Source organism: Thunnus thynnus, chromosome 22, assembly GCF_963924715.1.
Source record: "Thunnus thynnus chromosome 22, fThuThy2.1, whole genome shotgun sequence".
Taxonomy (NCBI): domain Eukaryota; kingdom Metazoa; phylum Chordata; class Actinopteri; order Scombriformes; family Scombridae; genus Thunnus; species Thunnus thynnus.
In genome coordinates this window covers 22,210,555-22,238,175 of record NC_089538.1, presented here as the reverse complement: position 1 = coordinate 22,238,175, position 27,621 = coordinate 22,210,555, and the positions used below count along the sequence as shown (strand labels likewise).

At 37.8% G+C, this 27,621-nt stretch overlaps 3 long non-coding RNA genes across 6 annotated transcripts in view; 1 reads left to right on the top strand and 2 right to left on the bottom strand.

The window, feature by feature from the left end:
* Positions 1 to 537: 537 nt before the first annotated feature.
* On the bottom strand, positions 538 to 9,164 carry LOC137174310 (uncharacterized). The gene is made up of 4 exons (XR_010925337.1): positions 8,940 to 9,164; positions 3,677 to 3,743; positions 3,045 to 3,404; positions 538 to 2,281 (listed from the first exon to the last, which is right to left on the bottom strand). It is a non-coding gene; the product is annotated as an uncharacterized lncRNA (long non-coding RNA).
* A 1,819-nt stretch (positions 9,165 to 10,983) lies between these two features.
* LOC137174309 (uncharacterized) overlaps positions 10,984 to 27,621 on the bottom strand; it is a 37,078-nt gene continuing 20,440 nt past the window's right edge. Inside the window, exons 3-6 of one of the 4 annotated variants that reach the window (XR_010925333.1) lie at positions 15,942 to 16,053; positions 15,782 to 15,862; positions 14,772 to 14,930; positions 13,472 to 14,667 (exon numbers count right to left, since the gene is read on the bottom strand). This is a non-coding gene — a long non-coding RNA (uncharacterized lncRNA). Of the gene's footprint in view, positions 11,031 to 13,471; positions 14,668 to 14,771; positions 14,931 to 15,781; positions 15,863 to 15,941; positions 16,054 to 27,621 lie in introns of those variants that run through there. The other 3 variants (XR_010925334.1, XR_010925336.1, XR_010925335.1) reach the window with 3 other exon arrangements.
* LOC137174787 (uncharacterized) lies at positions 24,895 to 26,887 on the top strand. Its single transcript, XR_010925461.1, has 3 exons — positions 24,895 to 25,040; positions 25,246 to 25,605; positions 25,867 to 26,887. It is a non-coding gene; the product is annotated as an uncharacterized lncRNA (long non-coding RNA).

Below are 27,621 nucleotides of genomic sequence, written 5' to 3'. Positions count from 1 at the left end.
TAAAACAGTCATAGACTAACAAGGCCATTTTTGGGCATAATTTCAGTGGGAACTGTGTGTGTTCATGGTTCTGAAGGTACTAACAAACAGAGTTCAGCATCCTGACGTGAACCCAATGGGTCCTGACAAAATTTTATGCGTAAAGAGTTGGGCGTGGATCAAACTATTTTCAAATGGTATTTCATAATATCTCCATCTCTCCCTTTTTCTCACAGACTATCTGCCAATTGTCTGCATTGATGAGAGCCATGTGTTGCAAGCAGATACACAATGTCTGCTTGGAAGTGGGAAGATAAACAGAATGCATACATAGCATACATTTTTGGTATTTCAAAAAAATTAACTCTTGGTGCCAAAGTTGGTGCCAAATATTTTTATGGACTCTTACTTATCTATATTTACGAAAATAGGTGTTAATTTGTAATGTCTCTACTTTCTGCATGCCTTCTTCTTGTATTTATTCATATATACTTAATTCATATTTTAAACAGCCTACTGTGACACATTCTGCCAGCATTTTTTAAATTTTTAAACAAAACAAGGTACAAATCTCTTTGTGGCCTATAAATAACTTTATAGACTATAACATAAAAATAACTTTAACTTACATCTCCACAACGCTATGCCACGAGCTGGTCGGGGGTTTACAAAGATTAAAACATCAAAACATTAATAAATAATTTGTTAATATCAAAAACTGAGAAAGAGCCTTTAAGAAGATTAGTGGGTACTTAACTTTTTGCAGTCTTTCATCTTAGTTTGAGTTTCTTTTCTGGAGCTCTTAGCTATCAGGAAACCCACCACTTATGTTTGGCCGCTTATGATCTTTTATATCGGCGTTTCCACTCTGCACGACCGAAAATGTACTCTTGCTGTGTGTGCAGAACGTAACATTTTCATTGCTGGGTACTTTATGAAGGAAGGAGTAAGCCTCCAAGAGCTCTTTAGCTAAGACCAACTCTCTCCTTGAAATGACAGCTAACCGTTAGCATACTGACAGGTTCGGTCAGAAAGAGCCGCAAGTGTCACAGGCTAGCAACAGCCTTGACAACAACACTATTGACAACAACTGATCTTTTGACACTGTGATGTCCCCTTTGCCTTTTGCTTAAGAGGTTGCTTTGGCTTCTTGGCTCAGGAGCCTGTGGGCGGGGTTGGAGAGGACGTCAGGGAACTACCTGCACCTGGGTAGTTTAGGCCTCCAGCCTATTTAGGTGTCTTCCTGTTAACCTCTTTCTCTCTCTTCCTTCCAGGCCTCCACCAGCCAGATGGGTTAGACTTTGGTTTTGTTTTGCTTTGCTTTGCTTTACTTTGCCTGCATGCATCACGTACTTCACTCATCCATACATTGCATTCATGACTGATTTAACTGTCTAACATTATTACAATTTTATATTAAGTTAACAATAAATCTAATTTTCAAATGGCTTTATTCATGTGTGATTCCCTTCTTTGTTACTGACTCTGAGCCAGTTCGTGACAAACACAGACAAATCAGTGCTGATGCGTAGTGCATTATTTATGTTTTTATATTGGCTTAAGTAATGATGAGTTGGATAGAACATCTGGGGCATCTGGTCACCGTAGTCAAGAGCTTGTGATATGTAGTACAACAAGCAAGTGAAAGTCTGTAAACGGAATCGCGTTCCTGCACATGCTCAGTGGTGTCTACCTTACACAGAACTACTCACCTGAGACTGAAAACATGATCGCTGTTATAAGTCTTAGGAGCCACTTCTAAACCAACTACTGTACCATGGCTCATTGATGTGTTTTTGTTTAGGACAACAACGGAGGTATATAGCACAGAGAAATAAGATACAAACACAATAAGTTGATTAATTCATGGCTGGTTTGGCTCTTCACATAATATTTGTTGATAACAAAAATACTGAAAATTGGCCATTCTTAAAATGAAGAAACCAACCTACCTCTAAAGGTAGACAATACCACTAAAATTTTGTGGTAGCCAAAAGACATCAAATGAAAAACAAAAAGATTACATGTAATAATAATAGCAGCCTCACTACACAATTAGCTAAACGGAGTAGTGATCAGTAAAGGACTACAGTTATAATGTTACCATAAGCTTGGTAGTGAGAAAACTGACCATACACATCAGAAGAAAGGACAGCTTATAGTTAAAAGGTATATTACAAAGTCAAGTAATGAATTAAAAGGGCAGCTGTTGTTCCTCCAAACAAACCAAATCCTACATAGAGCCCAATCCTTCCCCTGCACGCTGCCTGTGATGTCCCATTTACAGGCAAATAGCTGGCTGCTGCAAAGAGATTAAACAAATACAAGTCATTTGTCTGAAGGACAGGGTGAGCAGAAGTGTCTGTTCTCCCATGACATACCTATGCACTATCCAAAAATTCTGCTTTTCAGTAAAAAGCAGATATTTTATATCCTGTTAATAGGAGCACAAAACAAGTTCCTACTTGTACTTACTACTTGTAAAGAATTTTAAATCCTGCATTGTTTACGTCCATGTTCACTAGTTTGCAGTCTTCTTCATTGCCTTTGTTGCTTATCACAGTCACCCACGTAAGTGGAATAGTGTGAAACCATCAGCAGGATTTTGTCACATGACCCAGTCTTAATGACTCATAAACATGAATCACTATTTTTGTGTGAGCACACAGAGGATTATCACCAACTGTGCAGCTGTACGGAGCTTTTTTAGCCCATTTTAGCTCTAAGTTTCTGTTTTATGGCCCACTATTTCAATGTTTGGCTCAGTCTCTGAAAATCTTTAGCAGCTAAAGAGTCAGATGTTTTTTGGTGAATTGGTTGGGACAAAGTTAAAAAGAGAGTTAATAATCATAAATTTTTCTGTCCCCAAATGATAAAAAAATTAATCAATCCAGATTTAAATCCTTGTCACTGCATTAGTGTACTGGAAACATTTTCTCTGAATAACAACTTCAAGATCATTTGTAGAGCTCAATCTGATATGAAGAAATTTCTCACTCTGGGAAGTGCAAATTGCTGTTAACAATACATTAACAAAAGGAGCCATCGCTATGATGTCAACTTACCTGTAACATTGAGGTCACATGATTTGTTGCTATAATCTCCGTCTACGGAAACTTCACAGAGGTAGGTGCCCGTGTCATTGAGCCTCAGATCAGTAAAGAGACATTCAATCCGTCCTGTCCTGGCGAGCTCTGGATCACACCACACTCGTCCCCTGTAGAGCTCATCTTGATACACATCAGCTTCATTCTTACTGTCATAAAAGAAAACTGTACTGTCTGATTTCAGATACAAAATGTTTATACTCAGTGAGAGAGCAGACTTGTTGTTCTTGACAGGAAAGAGCCATTTCAGTGTGATGTTACTGTGCTCTTCTGCCAGCTGGACGTCCCGAGTTACACCGAGAGTGAATGGAGTCTGACCTGCAGGGGTCAAAGGTCAACACAGACACAGAATAAGAAGACAACCACAGCAAAAATGTAGACCGTAGATCATAGATCAAGCTGTTGTAAAAGTCTGTGAAACTCTTTATGTGAGTAAATGTGGGTGTGGTGACACCGTGTGGCCAAATTTGACACATCAGCAACTTAATTTAAAGAAAAACTAAAGCTTAAATGGATTCACAGTTTTTGATTTTAACATAACATTAATACTAAATAATCCCCCATGATTTCTGAAGTCAACAGCTACTCACCCACTGCAGGACAGAGTGTCATCATCAGTAAGAGGCCAGCTGCCCAGACATTTGTCATTTGGCCACCCTAAAGTGTAAAACCAGACAAAAAAAGTATTGAATACATTATCAAGTCCAGTCAATTTATTTATAGAGCACATTTAAAAACAACAAAAACCCAAAAGACCTAAGTGCTTTACAGAGACTGAGAATTACAATCAAATAAAAATACATGTATGAGGATCAAAATAAATTGATAAGAGTGTAGAATAAAATTAATTTGGACAAAATCATAAAAGCGCAGCAGCATTGCACAGAGAATGAATGAATAGTAAAGACCAGTCATGTCTTCAAAAGAGATGGGTCTTCAGACAGGTTTTAACCCTCCTATTATCTTTGGGGTCAGTTTGACTCCGTTCAATGTTTAACGTCTCTAAATAAATGATTGACATCATTTTTTTTTGCTTCATGTTTGACTTTTCCTAACTTAATGGAGACAACTGGGTAAACATAAAATTAACATGATGATGATATGTTTTCAATATCATTATCTGTACACATTTTGTGCACATCTGTGTTCTTTACAGTCAGTTTGACCTCAGGCTGTTTCAGCTGTATAAAACTTATAAGAAATATAATTTCCACATAATTGTTTTGGATGTTTTGGATGATACTGAGGTCACTATAACATGCAATTTTATAATCTTCAAAGAACTTCCCTCTGCTTTAGGGCCCTAACCCAACATTACCACACCTGTAGTAGTGCGAGAACCACAGATAGTTCACATGACATGGGGGAGGGGAAAACATAATTCCCACAAGAACTTTGATATTTCCCGCACCGCTGGGGCAGGGAAATATGGTTCCTGCGAGAACTTTGATAGTTCACACAACACTGGGGAAGAGCAGTCATCTAAACCATTTCTCTTGGTGCTCTATGTGCTCTTCCTTTATGCTCTCTCTCTCTCAAATGAAAATGACCTTTAAGCAAAAGTTTTCTGCCAATGAGGTTTTGTTACGGCTCTTTGACAGTGAAAGTGACATAGAGGAGAATGTGTCTGAGATGGAGGATTGAGGATGATTCTGATTATGAGGCCTGATGACAATGAGACCCTTAGTGTTGAACCTCCTGTTGTCTCTCAACCACCAGCAGACATGTTAGCTTCCAAAAATAGAAGGTTGTTATGGTCCTTCTCCCCACTTGAACGTTTTGTTTGGCTGTTCAATCATTTTTTAAAATGTGGCCAATATGAGATTCCAGTGTGAACAGGTCATGGTCCTTTACTGACCCACATGCGGCAAAGATCAATAACTACAACGTCACATGCAGCACGCTGTCATATGTAAGTAAACATGGAGACCACTGAAGTCAGTGTTTACGGTTTTCATTTATAAGTTGGTTTGCAGTGGAAGCCAGCGAATTTGTGACCAGATGATAACGAGGATGAGGATGAGAAGGAAGAGAGACAAATTTCTAATTATGGCTTTTTGTGGAGCAATGGCTACTACTTCTGTACGGAGGTGTGTGGATGTGGTTACAGTACGACCCCTCAAGGTTTGCTTGTACAGAAATGTCACCTCAAATACTTAAGCTAAAATTATACTTCCCGCATGCACGACTACATGAGGGTCTGTTAGGGTCTGTGTGACGCACAGTTCGTCACCAGAGGGTGTATGCGTAGGTTCTGTGTGGACATCCGTGTACCTCCAATTTGTTGTGACCGCATGGACAGCCGACGTGGCCATTACACTGTCTTCCTGTAGACGCAGATCTACTGCACATGTGTGGAACACGTCCTCCAAGCCGACTCCAGAAAGTAGTACAAACAGAGCTACTATGCATCCGTGGTGTCCATAGCTGAACATGTACGTGTTCGCTCGGGAGTATATCTGTGGCTTCATGAGCTCTAACACCTCACTGTCCCTTTATTGACTACCTCCATTGCAGCTGTCTCCCATGTTTGTATTCACTGAGTGACTCCTACATGTCGATCTACAGTGACGTAAAAGTAGCATGAATTCCGAGATAATTGTTCAGACTGATGTCGCATTGCAAAAAAATCAGACCTGTATTTGATTTAGAGTCACATATGAAAGTGGCCCAAATCAGAATTGAAAATATCAGTTCCCATTTGATTTGTGCTGTTTACACTGTTGATAAAAAAACAGATCTAAGTCACATATGAGCAAAAAATCAGATTTGGGCCACTTTTGCCTGCAGTCTGAATGTAGCATTAGTGTTGTTAATGTCATCAAAATGGTTCCAGGTCCCACCAGATACACTGTCAGCCATGTCCAAGAGATGAAATCAGCATTTGAGCTCTTCATGATACCATCAATAGAAAAGGATATACTTGAGATGGCAAACTTAGGGGAGGTGTGTGGATGGGGACAGCTGGAAAGACTTGGATGTGACCCACCTACAAGCCTACATTGGGTTACTCATTTTGGCAGCAGTGTACTAGTCTAATGGGGAAGCAACGACAAGCCTTTGGAATGCTGACACTGGAAGGCAATATTTCCAGCCACCCTGTCTCTAAAGACATTCCAGGTTTTCTTTTGTTTGAATTGTGTTCGTTTTTCCTGGAGTCAAACTGACCACAAACATAATACATGTTACTATGCTTGATAACAGAAATGTTTTTTCTTTCTAAATGTTATAAATAACAAAAATCTGTTCTCAGAAATAATATAAAGCCATTAAAACACCAAAACAGGGGGTTATATTTTATTTAAAGGGTTATTTGGGTAGAAATATAAGGTACCTCACGCATAAACTTAAGTGAAATTCTAATTAGAACCATTTTATAGAGGTTTAAATTGCTGGGGTCAAATTGACCCAAAGGATAAAAGATGTTAGTCAATTTGAATATAACAGGAACATTAAAAATACTACTGCATTATCAATATTGTGTAAACTATACATCTACAACCTGCATTATTGGCTGCAGTTTAGGGTTTTTATAATAATCATCTCAGGACTTTGTTTATTTTCTATTTTAGAGACATACAAAAGCTTTTGTATCATGCTGCAACAGATGAGAAAATGTTGGCAGCTTTTTGTTTTTATAGTTTCACTTTCATTATGAATCAGTTTTCAGAAGTTTAAGCCTGATGTATTTTTACACACACTACTCAGAGCTGAATACTGAATAAAAACTCTGTCTTATTTGCTTCTTTTGGCTGCTGTTTCTCACATTCTGGTTAATTGAGAAGTCCGGGAAGGGCTACACCTGTAATATACTATGTCAGTATTGACTCAGTGTGTTTGTGTAAAAGTGACTTCATGTCTTGTATTAACTAAGACACTTGGTGTGTTTGGTTTTATATATTTCATTATCAGGATTATCTTGAGAGTGACAGATTGTTAAAACATATATAAGAGCTGGACCATTTCAAAAAGTTTAGCATATTAAATTGTTAATTTAGACATACAGGATGTATAAAGCCGCATAATAAAAAAAAAATGCTGCAAATTGGTGGGTAAATCGATCAGTCAACAGGCAAAAAATTAGGCCTAATTGCCAACTATTTTTATATTGATTGCTCGTTTTGAATTATTTTGTAAGAAAAAATACAAAAATTCTCTTGTTTCAGCTGATTGAATGTGATTTTTTTCTGGTTTCTTTAGTCCTTTATGACACTGAACTGAATATCTTTGGATTATGAACTGTTGAAGGCGACAAAACAAGACATTTAAGGTTGCACCTTGGGCCTTTGAAAACAGTGATCTGCTTTTTTCATCATTTTCTGACGTTTGGACGTCGGCATAACTTTCATCTTGGGACTATTTCTGAACCTTAATGTATATAACCTTGATGGGACATTCAAACAATGGCCATATAACGTCTAAATGTGGTGGAAGAAGTATTCAGATGCTTTACTTCAATACAAATACAACAATGTAAAATACTCCATTACAAGTAAAAGTCCTCCATGAAAAAAAAATCCTATTTAAGTAAAAGCACATAAGTATTATGAGCTTGATGTAGTTAAAGTATTGCAGTAAAAGTAGTGGTTTGGTCCCTCTGACTGATATATTATTATATATGACATCATTAGATTATTAATAGTGAAGCATCAGTGTTAGAGCAGCATGTTACTGTTGTAGCTACTGGAGGTGGAGCTAGTTTACACTACTTTATATACAGTTAGCTAGTTTAGTCCAGTGTTTCTGTTCTCAGTTTTTAGACTTTTTCTCTAATCTTTGATTTTTGGTGAAATATTGGATCATTTGAACATTTATTGAAATGAAAGCATGTGAGAAGTTTAGAGGGAAAAATCACTATTTGGTGGAGCTGTTAACAACTCACAGACATGTGAAATGTGACCCCGACTACACACTGCTTTTGTAAGACGTCAAAAGCCAAAAAAGTTGGAAACCACTGGTTTCATCTTTAACAATGTGTTGTATTTTAAAAGGTTGTTATATTCTCCATTGTGTCAAATCTTCATCTGAAAAGTAACTAAAGCTGTCAAATAAATGTAGTGGAGTAGAAAGTACAATATTTCCTTCTGAAATGTAGTGGAGTGGAAGTATAAAGTAGCATCACATGGAAATACTCAAGTAAAGTACAAGTACCTCAAAATTGTACTTAAGTACAGTACTTAAGTACTTAGTTACTTTCCACCTCTGAGTAGTAGTAGTAATAGCAGTAGTAGAATTAGTAGTATTAGTAGTAGTAGTACAGGCTGTGTACATCCTGTTCTTCACAGGTTTTTCATAAATCTTTTCCAGCCTCTGTCGTCTCTTCATGTAAACATGACAACACGAGCTACAGACTGCAAAATGCGCCATAAAGCCAAAAGGAACTTTACAGTCTCATCGCACAATCTCAAACATGTCCTCTAAGTCAGTGCTTCTCAAACTTATTCACGTCAAAGACCCTTGAACTGACACAAATTAGACCCCGGACCCCCATCTGATAGGACTTTTGGCTTTTACTCGTTTTATTACAGAAAGTGTATGACACCCATGATCAAAATAGTCATACATTCTGTCATTGCGTTACTTAAGGATGTAATTATAGTGAAAATATATTATTCCTCTTTTTGCTGAGGGTCCCCTGGAACCCCCTCAAGGTCCCCTGGGGGTCCCAGGACCCCACTTTGAGAGCCACTGCTTTAAGAAACAGACACATAATGTATTTCCTGCAAACACGTCACATTTAGTGTGGGCCGTTATCATTTATGTATAATAAGACTTTATAATCTGATAATACATCTACCGGTTATACCGGTAACCATTATATTAACAGAAGAAAACAAAAGTAAAAAGACAGACCTCTCCCACTCAGTCTTGCAGCTGGAACAAGACGAACTCCACCCAAACTTCTTCCACACTGTCTGTTGTCCAGTCTGTGTCCGTCTCTCAGGAGAGCAAACAACTTTACAAATGATGCTGTTGCAATACGACCAATTCGCATTTTATAAGCGTGAAAAATAATGACAAGAACGTATAAAGAGCAGTGCAGCGTCGGTGCTTCAGGTCGTGTCCTCATATGACTCCGTCAGAAAAAAAGAAGGCGTTGGCGCCACACGTGACAAAAAGCAGCCAATCAAAGCCCCGCTGTGACCGCAACATGAGCTGAACTCAGTACACTGTCTATATCAGTTTAATAAAATATATCCGAACTTTTCATCAGTAAAAAGCCCAAACGATGCAAAAAGTTGCCGCAGAGATATGACCATCTTCATATAAGTTCTTATTATTGGTTTTTAATGGCGGTTGGCATCTAAAATGTCGCATTACCGCCATCTACTGGATTTAAACTAAAATCTCCACTGACTAAATAAAATTCCACCCATTTCCCACTCTGCTATAAATTCTCTATTTTTCAGGTGCTTGAGAGAGCCTAAAAGCTTCTCTCAACATCTGCTGCACACCTTCTCCAGAAACTTAAACAACACCCAGAAATCTCCTTGTTGCCATCTACAATTACATCACTGCACACAGACACCTGAGAAAGGCTTTTTAAGTTGAAATGTTTTCACAGAAGAAGAAACTGTAGTCTGCAGGATAACCTGAATGGAAGTCCTTTGGTCAGTCATATGTGATAAAGCTGATGAACATGAAGACTTGTTGTGATGCATGAATGAAACCTGACTTATCTTCTCACACCTGTGATGACTGAACTTTGACCTCATGTGTTGATGACTCCTCTCCTCTGTCTCCTCTCACAGGGAGAAGATGATCTGCAGGATCCTTCTGCTCATCAGCCTGACCTCCTGTGTCTGTGGTTAGTTTACAATTTTACTTTAATATCCATAAATATAAATAACATATTATTAAAGGTGGTAAAAATGCAATCTTGCAATTCACTCACTTTCTCTCTCTGTCTCCTCAACAGGAACATTTGTAGTGAACATGACACAGACCTCCTATCAGGCAGAGGAGAACAACAACATCACACTGGAATGGATGTTTACAACCAAACCTGACAGTTCCTCCACCTCACTTAAAATTATCTGTCAACTGTTTACTGATGTTAAATCCTTGATTCTGTATCATGTACATGTGGGTGTTGAGTATCCAGAGGCTCAGGATGGACAGTTTGCAGGACGAGTTCAGTGTGACAAAGACGCCCTCAGAGAAGGACGAATCAGACTTCATGTGTCCAGACTCAGGACTGATGACTCGGGTCTGTACCTGTGTGACGTGAAAACAGATTATGGTGAAAGCTCTGGCAGATGTCGACTCAATGTCACTGGTAAGATGATTCAGTAAAACCTTTTTTAATTCATGTTATCAGTGATGTACAGACTGTAATGATAAACTTTATGAATTTGGTTGAACTTACCAGCCACAGTTTTATTTGGTTAGATTTATAAATACATGTGGACACAAACATCATCAGGTTCAGACCCAATTAGTCCAGATTTTAATTTTGGATTTTAACAAGTGTAAAGTGTCAAAAGTAGGAGAGTTGAATGTTGGGATGACAGAATTTGTGGAATACAAGTACATTTTTTTTCTGTCCTTTACAGCAGCTGTTGATCAGCCCAAATATCAGAGTCGGGGAAGTCTGATTACTCACAGCAGCTCTATTCTCTGTCTGTGCTGGACTCTATTTTGCCTTCAGACTTTGTTTTATTAAATCTCCTGATGAGACAGAAAGACAAATCAGCCTCTACGTTGGACTAACAGCAGCTTTACTTGCTGTCTGTGCTGGACTCTACTTTGCCTTCAGACTCTGTTCTAAACATCATGACACAGTAACGTAGTGGTATATGAGACAGAAAACATCTATGTAGCAGTATAGAAGTTGTGTTTCTCAGAGATCAGACTTCTGTCTGTCACTGCATCTTTTCACCTTCTGGGTCCATATGAAGCTGCTTTTTCCTGCACATCCAACCAGACCTCTGACCATTTCACCTGAGAGAACCCAGCAGGATGAGAGTGTGAGAGAGGAGAACAACATCTGATTAGATTCATCAGGACTAACAAGGTCTGTCTGGAGGATCATCTTTATCTAAGAGGATCATTAGGGTTTTGGTTATTGTTTAGGTCAGTCATATGTGATAAAGCTGATGAACATGAAGACTTGTTGTGATGCATGAATGAAACCTGACTTATCTTCTCACACCTGTGATGACTGAACTTTGACCTCATGTGTTGATGACTCCTCTCCTCTGTCTCCTCTCACAGGGAGAAGATGATCTGCAGGATCCTTCTGCTCATCAGCCTGACCTCCTGTGTCTGTGGTTAGTTTACAATTTTACTTTAATATCCATAAATATAAATAACATATTATTAAAGGTGGTAAAAATGCAATCTTGCAATTCACTCACTTTCTCTCTCTGTCTCCTCAACAGGAACATTTGTAGTGAACATGACACAGACCTCCTATCAGGCAGAGGAGAACAACAACATCACACTGGAATGGATGTTAACAACCAAACCTGACAGTTCCTCCACCTCACTTAACATCTTCTGTGAACTGTTAACTGATGTTAAACTCTTGATCCTATATCATGTACATGAGGGTGTTGAGTCTCCAGAGTCTCAGGATGGACAGTTTGCAGGACGAGTTCAGTGGGACAAAGACGCCCTCAGAGAAGGATGAATCAGACTTCATGTGTCCAGACTCAGGACTGATGACTCGGGTCTGTATGTGTGTATAGTGAGAACAAATTATGGTCAGAGTTCTAGCAGATGTCGCCTCAGTGTCACTGGTAAGATGATTCAGTTGAACTCAGAAAGCCTTTTTTTAATTCACGTTATCAGTGATGTACAGACTGGACTGATAAGTGTGGTTGCACTCAGCAGCCACTGTATCGTTAAAAATATACTGTATGTGGACACAAACATCACCAGGTTCAAGCCCAAACAGTCCAGATTTTAATTTTGGATATGAACAAGTGTGAAGTGTCACAAATAGGAGATTTGAACGTTGGGATAACAGAATTTGTGGAATACAAGTACATTTTTTATTATTTTCTGTCCTTTACAGCAGCTGTTGATCATCCCAAACCTCAGAAACCTACTGTGAGACCACAACCAGAGAGTCGGGGAAGGATCGGCCTCTATGTTGGACTGACAACAGCTGTACTCACTGTCTGTGCTGGACTCTAGTCTGCCTTCAGACTTCATTTTACTAAAACTAAGTCAGGAAACGTAGCAGTATAGAAGTTGTGATTCTCAGAGAACAGACTTCTGTCTGTCGCTGTCTCTGCAGACAGTAATCCATAGTGCACTTTATGACAATTTTCTACAGTGTTATTTGCAATATTTACAATAATGTAGTATACTTTTATGACCTGTTGCTTGGTCAAGTCCAGATTTCTGATTTTTTGCACAATACTTTGCTATGCAATACTCATATACCTTGTGATTTTAATTTTTAAAATTTTAATTTAACTTTTTTCGTGAAGGGTGGACTAGCAATGTAAGAATTTCATTGTACAGTGTAACTGCCCATGTTTACTGTGCACATGATGATGAAACTTCTTGAATCTTGAATCTTTTGAGTCTGTATGTGTTAAAGTGTAATATCACTGATGGCCGCTAGATGCACCAACTGACTCCCATTCAAACGAGTCATTATGGTCTCAATCTCTGTTAATAAGATTTGAAGACTTATAGTATCTTTGATGTCTGCTGTGTGGATGTTGATTGACAGCTGCTGCTCTCCTCGGCTCCGGGACTCACACTGAGCCAGACTATTGTCACAATATTTCACTAAGTTTAATGTTACAGTCTACAGACACACCTGTCCTGACATCATCATATGGTGCTAATGGGGCACTCCAAGGTCTTATCAGACCTGTCAGAAATAATATTTCTCACCTCTTCGTTCTGTAAGATCTGTAGACCGTCATAGTTGTTTCAGTTATCACTGTATCAAGCACCATCACTGGAAACATGAAGACTTTACTTTACTTTAGTTGGTTCAACTGTCAATCATCAGTCTTACAGAGAATCCATCAGAATTGAAATTATTAGTTATTATTATGTTTACATATTGTAAATAAATCTGTTTATATGGGAGAAGTTGTTGTGACACTTTTGATATCAGAATCAGCAAAGTTCTCAAGAAACTACGTTCAGCAACAATGTGTTGTATTTTAAAAGCTTGTTATATTATCCATTGTGTCAAATCTTCATCTGAAAAGTAACTAAAGCTGTCAAATAAATGTAGTGGAGTAGAAAGTACAATATTTCCCTCTGAAATGTAGAAAGTAGCATCACATGGAAATACTCAAGTAAAGTACAAGTACCTCAAAATTATACAGTAAGTACAGTACCTGAGTAAATTGCTTGCTGTCTGGTTACCTGGTAGTTTATTGTGGTTAAAGAAACATGTAGAGTCGACAGTGGACTGAACACATTTAATGAGTGATTCATGACATAATTAAACATTCAGAGATCATATGTTGAAAATAAAGAGAAATCAGATCCTCAAAACTGCTGCAAACACACAGCTGAAGATATCAAAAGTACAAAAAATAGAAAATACAATCCCTCCATGTTCCTACAGTCACAGTCATTTTACACAGTATAAACATGTCAAGCTTTACTTTAACATTGTAGAAAATAACAGTCACATTTTATGTTGAAGTTAGAAAGTGCTTCATAGAGTTAAAAGTGCTTTGCATGAGAATTAAAACATTTCTATGGACATTTGAAAAAGTTGTTCAAAGCTTTCAACAAATTATTGCAATTAACTCATTTTTTACATCACATCAACGTCATTAAAACAAGTTTGAACTTTAAATGAATGTGTTTGTCTTCTCCTCCAGGCTGCTGCTGCTTTCATTTGATTTCAGAATTATAATATATTTAGCTTATGTATTAAATATGAAATAGACACAATAAAACATGTACAAATGCACATCACTACTGCATTCTTATAACAATAATAAGCAGTAAATGTTTGTATGATAAGAAGTAAGTGAGGTACAAGTGCTGGTATGGAGCACAAGCTTATTTAAGTGCAGAAACTTGTAACTTGTTTGAGAAATGTGCATCACAGTAAACAAGTATTTAAAAATAGTTTGGTTAATGTTAATGGTGATGCTGTTTTATTATTGCATATGATGTAGTTTAGAGACTCTGGACTTGAGAGTCGATGCTGAACAACACAAACATCAAAGTCAGGAGGCAAAAATAGACATTTTTGTAAATATGTGTTGTGAATTATTTCAGACTATTATTTTACAGTAACTTGGCTGCTGTGAGACTTAGAAACAAAATGAATAAAAGCATCTAGTTGTTGACTGTGATGGATTACACATCATCATTAAGTTGAAGTTATTGTCTGTAAGTTGTATTAGAATCAGTGAGAGGAAGGAAAAACATCACAAAGAAGACAAGCTGACACACCAAACACTCACTTCTCTGATCAACACTGTTACTGTGAGGATGAAGTCAACCACACATTAATTATGATGTTTCCCTCTAGTAGTTTGGATCTGATGGAAGTGGTTCAGCTGAATGAGTTGATATGACTCACTCTTGGTACTGATCTTTATCAGAAGCTCAGTGAAGAAACTTCTATCCTGGTCTTGATCTGTAGGATTGACACGAGACAACGATAAGTGCAAACAAAGTGATTTCACTTACAAATCATAACACACAATATAGTTCCATTTTAAACAGGAACAGTAAACATACCTTCTTTTACCTCAACAAACGCATACTGCATCTACTAGAAATATTAGACCAGCAACTATTAGAACTCTGCAGTTTGCAGCTCCGAGAGTTGTTTTAACTTTGTTCCAATCATATGATCTAACTTCTTCTTCTTTAGACCTCCTGGTGTGTGTTTTACACCTGCAAGAAGACAGAAAACAAGTGTTTGTATCTGATATCAGGTGCATCAATCAATCATCAGTAGGTTGGAGAACATTTATATTCATTCAGCAAATGTAGAAATGAGGAGCATAAATCAATTAGTAAGTATTCTTCTCACATAGAATGTTTTACAGTAACAGCAATCAGCTGCCAGTCATGTAACAATAATGACAGCATTTGGCCAGATGGTGGTGCTATAACAAAGCTTATTTACATATGAGCCAAAGGCTGCTGAGCTGCCTGACATAGAAACAAACTTTGTTTTTCTGTAGATTACTTGGATAATAAGTTGAAAATAAGTTTGTCAGTTTGGTGGGGAAGTAGAGGTAACATTGCAAACAATGTTGAAGCTCTGACTTTTGTCTTGAAGGCAACATTATTACATATGTTTTGGAACAAGTTTTGGAACTTTGACCATGTTTAACATAGATATCCAACATTATAATACTATAAAAATGACAGAAAATCAATTAAAAGCATGATATGTCCCCTTTAACTAATCAGCCTGATCAATGTTGTAGTTTAACCTCATTCATTGTTTGTCCTTCTTGACAGTTTCAGTTCATGTCGATGTTAAAACCAGTTTATAAAGATGTGAAAATGGCTTGAAACAATAAATTCTTTACAGTAAATATGCTGATTTTTTGTCAACATGTTGTCACATGTTGTTGTATTATTATTACCACATTAGCCATGTGGTGCAGTGGTTTATGTGATACATCTGAATGGCCAAGTAGCAAATAAAATACATTTGTAGCCTTGAAATCAGATTTGTGCATGAAATCATTTGTATATGAGTTACCATGGTAACAGCTCACCATGTTGCTTACCTTCAGTTATCTTGGGTGTGGTGAGGAACACATCGCTGGTCCCTCCATGAGGCGTCTGAGTCACATTCAAGACAAAATGTTCTGTTGATGTAAATCAGCAGGTTACTCTCAGACTCTTCCTAATGCAACATATTTACTAGTTAGAGTTCTGCTGACTCACCAGAGACCTCCAGCACCATCTTTTCAGGATCTGTACTGAGCCTTAAACATCAAACTAACCACAGACAGAGGAGGCCAGAACGAGGAGCAGCAGGATCCAGATCATCTTCTCCCTGCAGAGAGGAGACAGTTTTATTGGAGGATTTTATTCAAACAGGACAGTTTGGTAGATCACTGGCATCCCTGAATTTAAATAAGTGCATCCTCAGCATGATGAGTTCTCCTGTTAAGGTTTGTAATGTTTATAAATCAGTGAAAATAAAATTTAAAGCCACATTAAAGTATCATTTTGTGCATTTTTGTTGTATAAATGGAATAAAATCTTTTATAAATCAGGATAAGAACACTTCAAAGTATTTCCTTCTAATTTTGAAAGCATGTGGTTGAATATTTTCTCAGTATTAAATCCCAAGTGACAGATCATTAAATGCAAATAATCAAACAATATTTAAAAACTTGGCAACAAGTCACAGTGATGCATTTTCAGAAAACAGCCATAGGGGGGCAGCATGACAAGTAGATCACAGTGATCCCCAGTCACTGCCAATTTGGTTCATTCATTCTCATTCTTGCCTGCAACAGGTGCTGCTCACCCACAAATATGGATACAGTGTATAGTTGGCAAATACTCTGATACTGAATAATGTTTTAAAGCTCGAGTGCATTACTTTAGTCTCCCCATCTGGCAGTGAGAGTACAAAGACGTTACTGGGACGAGGAGAGGGCATTTCTCTGCATTTGATGACGTAAAGTTAGACTTTTCTGTCGGCTTCCGGACTCTCTCTCGACCGCGCGCACGAGAGAGAGAGAGAGAGAGAGAGAGAGAGAGAGAGAGAGAGAGAGAGAGAGAGAGAGAGAGAGAGAGAGAAGCTGTGGTCGAGTGAGTAACAGTGAATGAAGAGAGGGAGGAGCGCTGGTAGCGAGAAACCCGGTGAATCAGATCAATAAAACCTTATTTTCCGACGACAGGTTTAATGAGATCTTAAAACAAGAGTAAAAATAATGTTATGGTTGATGTACAGATCACTTTGGCTCTTGCACACCTTCTATCCTACAGTCACAACTAAATTAATATTTCTGACTACGCTGCTGCCACAGTTGTCATTTCAGATATCCACAGATGTATTGTGGATATCTTGACAAGTAGATAGGACGCCATTTTAACATATAAAAGGTCTAATTGACTATCACAATGATATTTTAGATATCCGTAACAGCATGTCTCCTTGTCAAATTATGTTCTTCTTAGTCAGAATGGCAATAGAGATAGGCTATCTACAAATACAATGTGACTAGTCAAAATAACATTTTGACCATATGGTTCTGCCTAACCCTAACCAATCTCACTCAGACAGGAATTTAAAATAACTCTTTAATTCAGAAAGAAAGATCTTCCTCTCTGAATTTAGGGATCATTTTAATTTCATATCTTAAAGCCTTTTTTGCGAACAACTCTACTGCCTTCATCTGAACTGTTCTCTTCCAAGTTTCTTTTACTGCCTTGGTTTACTTCATCTGGCCTGTTTTTTTCCCCTTTCCTCGACCTTTCCCACCAGAAACTCGAGTCTAGTCATCAAAATCCAAATAATCGTCATCATTTTCATCTCCTACCTGAGTCGCCATCCTGATCGAAGTCACAAACCAGTTTATGCCAAATGCCAAGTCCAAAGTTCAGAAAATCGTCGTCAAAAGCCAAAAAATTTTGAATCGACCGCCGTGTTACCTCGTAATACATATAATGATAAGAGTCGAAAGGTTTTGGCGCAAAGTATGAATTTCTTACCAACCAACCAATGGTATTGTGTGGCCGTGTTACCTCGTAATACATCCAATGATAAGAGTCGAAAGGTTTTGGCGCAAAGTATGAATTTCTTACCAACCAACCAATGGTATGTGTGTGGCTGTATCGGGTGGGCGGGATTTCCCAATCTGTCTCAGCACACACCCACAAACAGGGACAGGCCTCAAACGCGGAAGAAAAGGGATCGTGATCACACACACCACAGATATAAACAACCTCTGGACAGATTTTCTGACGTCAGCTTTATTTTTTAATATCATTTATCAATAAATGACGGAGCCAATGGAGCAGGTCAGATCGACGTGTTGAAGAGCTCCGGTTCAGGAAAAACTCCGATATTCAGTCATCGTGTTCAACAATCTCTTTGCACTGAAACACTGATCTGCACTGCTGTGTAACATCTCGGTCTGTCAGAGAGAAATGATAGAAGATCTAAAAGGTACTGTGTCTGTTTCATATGTAACACGTTGTTGTCATTGTTGTGAAGATTTAGTTTGTTATGATATTGCTCCTCTAGCTGTTATAATCCAACTGTCTTCTGATTGGTTACATAGTAGACACATCTAACTAATCAATGCAAGTATGGCCCAGCGGTTGATATGAAAAGTCACATTAAAGTATAACAGCATTATATATATATATATATATATATATATATATATATATATTTAAACAGTACTTTCTACATTTGATGTGTTAAACATAATATTTAAGCAGTGAAAATGTTTTTTAAGCATTATATATCCAATAGCACAACAAGTTTGGACAGATATTTTTTTTAAAAAGTTATTGTCCTTTACAATGGTCATCAGGTCTTAAGAGATGTAACCTGAGCAAGTCTATTAATATTATGAAAATTAAGTTTTGACCTAAAAACAATGTATTGCTATAGTGTAAAAAGTTAATATTTGTCCAAGAACTTTTCATATTCAGGGTTTAGAGCAATAAAGGTCCTGGAACTTCTGGCTGATGGACATCTGTTGAAAATTGAGTCTTTGGATAGTGATGATGAGAATGAGGATGAAGCTGCACCCTTGACCCTTGGCCCAAAATATACATATTATCTACATACATACATAATATGTATCCATTTTCACTCTTCTATTCTATGTGAATATAAATAATCTAAATGATTCATACACATACAGATAGACCTGCAGACAGACAGGCAGGTAAACAGACAGATATTTTTTTCTACTGATTTCAGGGACACAGTGATGAGCTGCCATGGATACAAGGAGAGGATGAGGTTGTAGCAACAGAGGGTCAGGGTGAGGTAGCAGATGAAGATGATGAGGAAGATGAAATTGAGCCTCATTTCTACATATAATATGAGTAAGAAAAAAGACAAATACACTAATACAGGAGATCATTGGTTATATTGTACTTCCTAGTAGGCTGTAGGATATATTTATTTGACAGCTGTTTACTTTGAAGACTAAGATTTTACATGTGATGCATTTATCCAACAACATTTTTAATGATCATCACATCTACCAGCTTATTAAAATACCACTTACACCTGTAATCACTCTGAAAGGAATCATTCTGCATAATGACTAGTGTCTACATGAAATACTTAACCACGGTTACTGTAATATTTATATGTTAAAATAACATGTTTTAAGTTTTTTGTTTGTTTTTTGGTGAAGTTAAGAAGTGGTTTGTGTCTCTGCTGTGTGACCATCAGTCTTCTCAGTTAGTAGCAGTATTTGTCCTCATATATGTTCACATCCACTAATCTAAATGATCTGGATCCAAACCTGCTTCCATCAGTTCACTGTTGAACTCAAGCAGTATGACGCCTCCATCACTGATGTGAAGAACTAAAAACATAACAAGATTTTCAATATTTTAAAGGACATACATTTTATTAAAAGTACTTACAGTGAAGAGACTCTGGACTCCTCTGGCTTTTACCAAGTTTTTTTTTACTGACTACTGTTTCTGTGGTTTTAGTCCACATTGTTTCTGACATGAGAATCGAGGTTTAATGTTGTAGATTTTCCTTCTCACACCTGTGATGACTGAACTTTGACCTCATGTGTTGATGACTCCTCTCCTCTGTCTCCTCTCACAGGGAGAAGATGATCTGCAGGATCCTTCTGCTCATCAGCCTGACCTCCTGTGTCTGTGGTTAGTTTACATCCTCAGTTCATCATCCAAAAAGAGAAAAGTCAAAAGATTTGATGACTTTTGTTGTAAAATATCTAAATTCTTCATTACAGTTGGGAAGATGCTCTATATTCAGTTATTGCTTAGATTGTATTTATTATTGGTATCAATCATGACCTTTTTACTGGTGTATTTTAAACACTTTCCCTCTCTGTGTCCTCAACAGGAACATTTGTAGTGAAAGTGACACAGACCTCCTATCAGGCAGAGGAGAACGACAACATCACACTGGAATGGATGTTTACAACCAAACCTGACAGTTCCTCCACCTCACTTTACTTCTTCTGTCAACTGTTAACTGATGTTAAACCCTTGATCCTGTATCATGTACATGAGGGTGTTGAGTCTCCAGAGTCTCAGGATGGACAGTTTGCAGGACGAGTTCAGTGTGACAAAGACGCCCTCAGAGAAGGACGAATCAGACTTCATGTGTCCAGACTCAGGACTGATGACTCGGGTCTGTACCTGTGTGAAGTGAAAACAGATTATGGTGAAAGCTCTGGCAGATGTCGACTCAATGTCACTGGTAAGATGATTAAAGCCTTTTTTAATTCATGTTATCAGTGATGTACAGACTGGACTGATAAACTTTATGAGTGTGGTTGCACTCAGCAGCCACTGTATTGTTAAAAATATGCTGTATGTGGACACAAACATCAGCAGGTTCAAGCACAAACAATCCAGATTTTAATTTTGAACATGAAGTGTCAGAAGTAGGAGAGTTGAATGTTGGTAACAGTATTTGTGGAATACAAGAACAATTATTATTATTTTCTGTCCTTTACAGCAGCTGTTGATCATCCCAAACCTCAGAAACCTGCTGTGAGACCACATGATCATCCTCTACATTTGACTGTCAGCAGCAGCAGTTGTACTTGTTGTCTGTGCTGGACTCTGCTTTGCCTTCAGATTTTGTTTCACTAAATCTCCTGATAAGACTGAAATCATCTATCCAGTAGTATAGAAGTTGTGTTTCTCAGAGATCAGACTTCTGTCTGTCACTGCATCTTTTTACCTTCTGTGTCCATGAAGCTGCTTTTTCCTGCACATCCAACCAGACCTCTGACCTTTTCACATGAGAGAACCCAGCAAGATGAGAGTGTGAGAGAGGAGAACAACATCTGCATGATGAAGTTCTGCCTGATCTGAGGAAGACTGTCAGTTCAGGCAGTTTTAGCTCATATGTGTGAACAACCTGATGTCAGTTTGGTGGGGAAGTAGAGGTAACGTTGCAATCAGAGCGTCCAGAGCAGGTTGAAGCTCTGACTTTTGTCTTGAAGGCAACATTATTACATATGTGCAAGTTTTGGAACTTTGACCATGTTTAATATAGATATCCAACATTATAGCACTGTAAAAATGACAGAAAATCATTTAAAAGCATGATATGTCCCCTTTAACTAATCAGCCTGATCAATGTTGTAGTTTAATCTCATTCATTGTTTGTCCTTCTTGACAGTTTCAGTTCATGTCGATGTTAAAACCAGTTTACAAAGATGAAACATGGCATGGAACAGTAAATTCTTTACAGTAAATATGCTGATTTTTTGTCAACATGTTGTCACATGTTGTTGTATTATTATTACCACATTAGCCATGTGGTGCAGTGGTTTATGTGATACATCTGAATGGCCAAGTAGCAAATAAAATACATTTGTAGCCTTGAAATCAGATTTGTGCATGAAATTATTTGTATATGAGTTACCATGGTAACAGCTCACCATGTTGCTTACCTTCAGTTATCTTGGGTGTGGTGAGGAACACATGGCTGGTCCCTCCATGAGGCGTCTGAGTCACATTCAAGACAAAATGTTGTGTGGATGTAAATCAGCAGGTTACTCTCAGACTCTTCCTAATGCAACATATTTACTAGTTAGAGTTCTGCTGACTCACCAGAGGCCTCCAGCACCATCTTTTCAGGACTTCCGGACTCTCTATCGACCGCGCGCACGAGAGAGAGAGAGAGAGAGAGAGAGAGAGAGAGAGAGAGAGAGAGAGAGAGAGAGAGAGAGAGAGAGAAGCTGTGGTCGAGTGAGTAACAGTGAATGAAGAGAGGGAGGAGCGCTGGTAGCGAGAAACCCGGTGAATCAGATCAATAAAACCTTATTTTCCGACGACAGGTTTAATGAGATCTTAAAACAAGAGTAAAAATAATGTTATGGTTGATGTACAGATCACTTTGGCTCTTGCACACCTTCTATCCTACAGGCACAACTAAATTAATATTTCTGACTACGATGCTGCCACAGTTGTCATTTCAGATATCCACAGATGTATTGTGGATATCTTGACAAGTAGATAGGACGCCATTTTAACATATAAAAGGTCTAATTGACTATCACAATGATATTTTAGATATCCGTAACAGCATGTCTCCTTGTCAAATTATGTTCTTCTTAGTCAGAATGGCAATAGAGATAGGCTATCTACAAATACAATGTGACTAGTCAAAATAACATTTTGACCATATGGTTCTGCCTAACCCTAACCAATCTCACTCAGACAGGAATTTAAAATAACTCTTTAATTCAGAAAGAAAGATCTTCCTCTCTGAATTTAGGGATCATTTTAATTTCATATCTTAAAGCCTTTTTTGCGAACAACTCTACTGCCTTCATCTGAACTGTTCTCTTCCAAGTTTCTTTTACTGCCTTGGTTTACTTCATCTGGCCTGTTTTTTTCCCCTTTCCTCGACCTTTCCCACCAGAAACTCGAGTCTAGTCATCAAAATCCAAATAATCGTCATCATTTTCATCTCCTACCTGAGTCGCCATCCTGATCGAAGTCACAAACCAGTTTATGCCAAATGCCAAGTCCAAAGTTCAGAAAATCGTCGTCAAAAGCCAAAAAATTTTGAATCGACCGCCGTGTTACCTCGTAATACATATAATGATAAGAGTCGAAAGGTTTTGGCGCAAAGTATGAATTTCTTACCAACCAACCAATGGTATTGTGTGGCCGTGTTACCTCGTAATACATCCAATGATAAGAGTCGAAAGGTTTTGGCGCAAAGTATGAATTTCTTACCAACCAACCAATGGTATGTGTGTGGCTGTATCGGGTGGGCGGGATTTCCCAATCTGTCTCAGCACACACCCACAAACAGGGACAGGCCTCAAACGCGGAAGAAAAGGGATCGTGATCACACACACCACAGATATAAACAACCTCTGGACAGATTTTCTGACGTCAGCTTTATTTTTTAATATCATTTATCAATAAATGACGGAGCCAATGGAGCAGGTCAGATCGACGTGTTGAAGAGCTCCGGTTCAGGAAAAACTCCGATATTCAGTCATCGTGTTCAACAATCTCTTTGCACTGAAACACTGATCTGCACTGCTGTGTAACATCTCGGTCTGTCAGAGAGAAATGATAGAAGATCTAAAAGGTACTGTGTCTGTTTCATATGTAACACGTTGTTGTCATTGTTGTGAAGATTTAGTTTGTTATGATATTGCTCCTCTAGCTGTTATAATCCAACTGTCTTCTGATTGGTTACATAGTAGACACATCTAACTAATCAATGCAAGTATGGCCCAGCGGTTGATATGAAAAGTCACATTAAAGTATAACAGCATTATATATATATATATATATATATATATATATATATATATATATATATATATATATATATATATATATATATATATTTAAACAGTACTTTCTACATTTGATGTGTTAAACATAATATTTAAGCAGTGAAAATGTTTTTTAAGCATTATATATCCAATAGCACAACAAGTTTGGACAGATATTTTTTTTAAAAAGTTATTGTCCTTTACAATGGTCATCAGGTCTTAAGAGATGTAACCTGAGCAAGTCTATTAATATTATGAAAATTAAGTTTTGACCTAAAAACAATGTATTGCTATAGTGTAAAAAGTTAATATTTGTCCAAGAACTTTTCATATTCAGGGTTTAGAGCAATAAAGGTCCTGGAACTTCTGGCTGATGGACATCTGTTGAAAATTGAGTCTTTGGATAGTGATGATGAGAATGAGGATGAAGCTGCACCCTTGACCCTTGGCCCAAAATATACATATTATCTACATACATACATAATATGTATCCATTTTCACTCTTCTATTCTATGTGAATATAAATAATCTAAATGATTCATACACATACAGATAGACCTGCAGACAGACAGGCAGGTAAACAGACAGATATTTTTTTCTACTGATTTCAGGGACACAGTGATGAGCTGCCATGGATACAAGGAGAGGATGAGGTTGTAGCAACAGAGGGTCAGGGTGAGGTAGCAGATGAAGATGATGAGGAAGATGAAATTGAGCCTCATTTCTACATATAATATGAGTAAGAAAAAAGACAAATACACTAATACAGGAGATCATTGGTTATATTGTACTTCCTAGTAGGCTGTAGGATATATTTATTTGACAGCTGTTTACTTTGAAGACTAAGATTTTACATGTGATGCATTTATCCAACAACATTTTTAATGATCATCACATCTACCAGCTTATTAAAATACCACTTACACCTGTAATCACTCTGAAAGGAGTCATTCTGCATAATGACTAGTGTCTACATGAAATACTTAACCACGGTTACTGTAATATTTATATGTTAAAATAACATGTTTTAAGTTTTTTGTTTGTTTTTTGGTGAAGTTAAGAAGTGGTTTGTGTCTCTGCTGTGTGACCATCAGTCTTCTCAGTTAGTAGCAGTATTTGTCCTCATATATGTTCACATCCACTAATCTAAATGATCTGGATCCAAACCTGCTTCCATCAGTTCACTGTTGAACTCAAGCAGTATGACGCCTCCATCACTGATGTGAAGAACTAAAAACATAACAAGATTTTCAATATTTTAAAGGACATACATTTTATTAAAAGTACTTACAGTGAAGAGACTCTGGACTCCTCTGGCTTTTACCAAGTTTTTTTTTACTGACTACTGTTTCTGTGGTTTTAGTCCACATTGTTTCTGACATGAGAATCGAGGTTTAATGTTGTAGATTTTCCTTCTCACACCTGTGATGACTGAACTTTGACCTCATGTGTTGATGACTCCTCTCCTCTGTCTCCTCTCACAGGGAGAAGATGATCTGCAGGATCCTTCTGCTCATCAGCCTGACCTCCTGTGTCTGTGGTTAGTTTACATCCTCAGTTCATCATCCAAAAAGAGAAAAGTCAAAAGATTTGATGACTTTTGTTGTAAAATATCTAAATTCTTCATTACAGTTGGGAAGATGCTCTATATTCAGTTATTGCTTAGATTGTATTTATTATTGGTATCAATCATGACCTTTTTACTGGTGTATTTTAAACACTTTCTCTCTCTGTGTCCTCAACAGGAACATTTGTAGTGAAAGTGACACAGACCTCCTATCAGGCAGAGGAGAACGACAACATCACACTGGAATGGATGTTTACAACCAAACCTGACAGTTCCTCCACCTCACTTTACTTCTTCTGTCAACTGTTAACTGATGTTAAACCCTTGATTCTGTATCATTTACATGAGGGTGTTGAGTCTCCAGAGTCTCAGGATGGACAGTTTGCAGGACGAGTTCAGTGTGACAAAGACGCCCTCAGAGAAGGACGAATCAGACTTCATGTATCCAGACTCAGGACTGATGACTCGGGTCTGTACCTGTGTGAAGTGAAAACAGATTATGGTGAAAGCTCTGGCAGATGTCGACTCAATGTCACTGGTAAGATGATTAAAGCCTTTTTTAATTCATGTTATCAGTGATGTACAGACTGGACTGATAAACTTTATGAGTGTGGTTGCACTCAGCAGCCACTGTATTGTTAAAAATATGCTGTATGTGGACACAAACATCAGCAGGTTCAAGCACAAACAATCCAGATTTTAATTTTGAACATGAAGTGTCAGAAGTAGGAGAGTTGAATGTTGGTAACAGTATTTGTGGAATACAAGAACAATTATTATTATTTTCTGTCCTTTACAGCAGCTGTTGATCATCCCAAACCTCAGAAACCTGCTGTGAGACCACATGATCATCCTCTACATTTGACTGTCAGCAGCAGCAGTTGTACTTGTTGTCTGTGCTGGACTCTGCTTTGCCTTCAGATTTTGTTTCACTAAATCTCCTGATAAGACTGAAATCATCTATCCAGTAGTATAGAAGTTGTGTTTCTCAGAGATCAGACTTCTGTCTGTCACTGCATCTTTTTACCTTCTGTGTCCATGAAGCTGCTTTTTCCTGCACATCCAACCAGACCTCTGACCTTTTCACATGAGAGAACCCAGCAAGATGAGAGTGTGAGAGAGGAGAACAACATCTGCATGATGAAGTTCTGCCTGATCTGAGGAAGACTGTCAGTTCAGGCAGTTTTAGCTCATATGTGTGAACAACCTGATGTCAGTTTGGTGGGGAAGTAGAGGTAACGTTGCAATCAGAGCGTCCAGAGCAGGTTGAAGCTCTGACTTTTGTCTTGAAGGCAACATTATTACATATGTGCAAGTTTTGGAACTTTGACCATGTTTAATATAGATATCCAACATTATAGCACTGTAAAAATGACAGAAAATCATTTAAAAGCATGATATGTCCCCTTTAACTAATCAGCCTGATCAATGTTGTAGTTTAATCTCATTCATTGTTTGTCCTTCTTGACAGTTTCAGTTCATGTCGATGTTAAAACCAGTTTACAAAGATGAAACATGGCATGGAACAGTAAATTCTTTACAGTAAATATGCTGATTTTTTGTCAACATGTTGTCACATGTTGTTGTATTATTATTACCACATTAGCCATGTGGTGCAGTGGTTTATGTGATACATCTGAATGGCCAAGTAGCAAATAAAATACATTTGTAGCCTTGAAATCAGATTTGTGCATGAAATTATTTGTATATGAGTTACCATGGTAACAGCTCACCATGTTGCTTACCTTCAGTTATCTTGGGTGTGGTGAGGAACACATGGCTGGTCCCTCCATGAGGCGTCTGAGTCACATTCAAGACAAAATGTTGTGTGGATGTAAATCAGCAGGTTACTCTCAGACTCTTCCTAATGCAACATATTTACTAGTTAGAGTTCTGCTGACTCACCAGAGGCCTCCAGCACCATCTTTTCAGGACTTCCGGACTCTCTATCGACCGCGCGCACGAGAGAGAGAGAGAGAGAGAGAGAGAGAGAGAGAGAGAGAGAGAGAGAGAGAAGCTGTGGTCGAGTGAGTAACAGTGAATGAAGAGAGGGAGGAGCGCTGGTAGCGAGAAACCCGGTGAATCAGATCAATAAAACCTTATTTTCCGACGACAGGTTTAATGAGATCTTAAAACAAGAGTAAAAATAATGTTATGGTTGATGTACAGATCACTTTGGCTCTTGCACACCTTCTATCCTACAGTCACAACTAAATTAATATTTCTGACTACGCTGCTGCCACAGTTGTCATTTCAGATATCCACAGATGTATTGTGGATATCTTGACAAGTAGATAGGACGCCATTTTAACATATAAAAGGTCTAATTGACTATCACAATGATATTTTAGATATCCGTAACAGCATGTCTCCTTGTCAAATTATGTTCTTCTTAGTCAGAATGGCAATAGAGATAGGCTATCTACAAATACAATGTGACTAGTCAAAATAACATTTTGACCATATGGTTCTGCCTAACCCTAACCAATCTCACTCAGACAGGAATTTAAAATAACTCTTTAATTCAGAAAGAAAGATCTTCCTCTCTGAATTT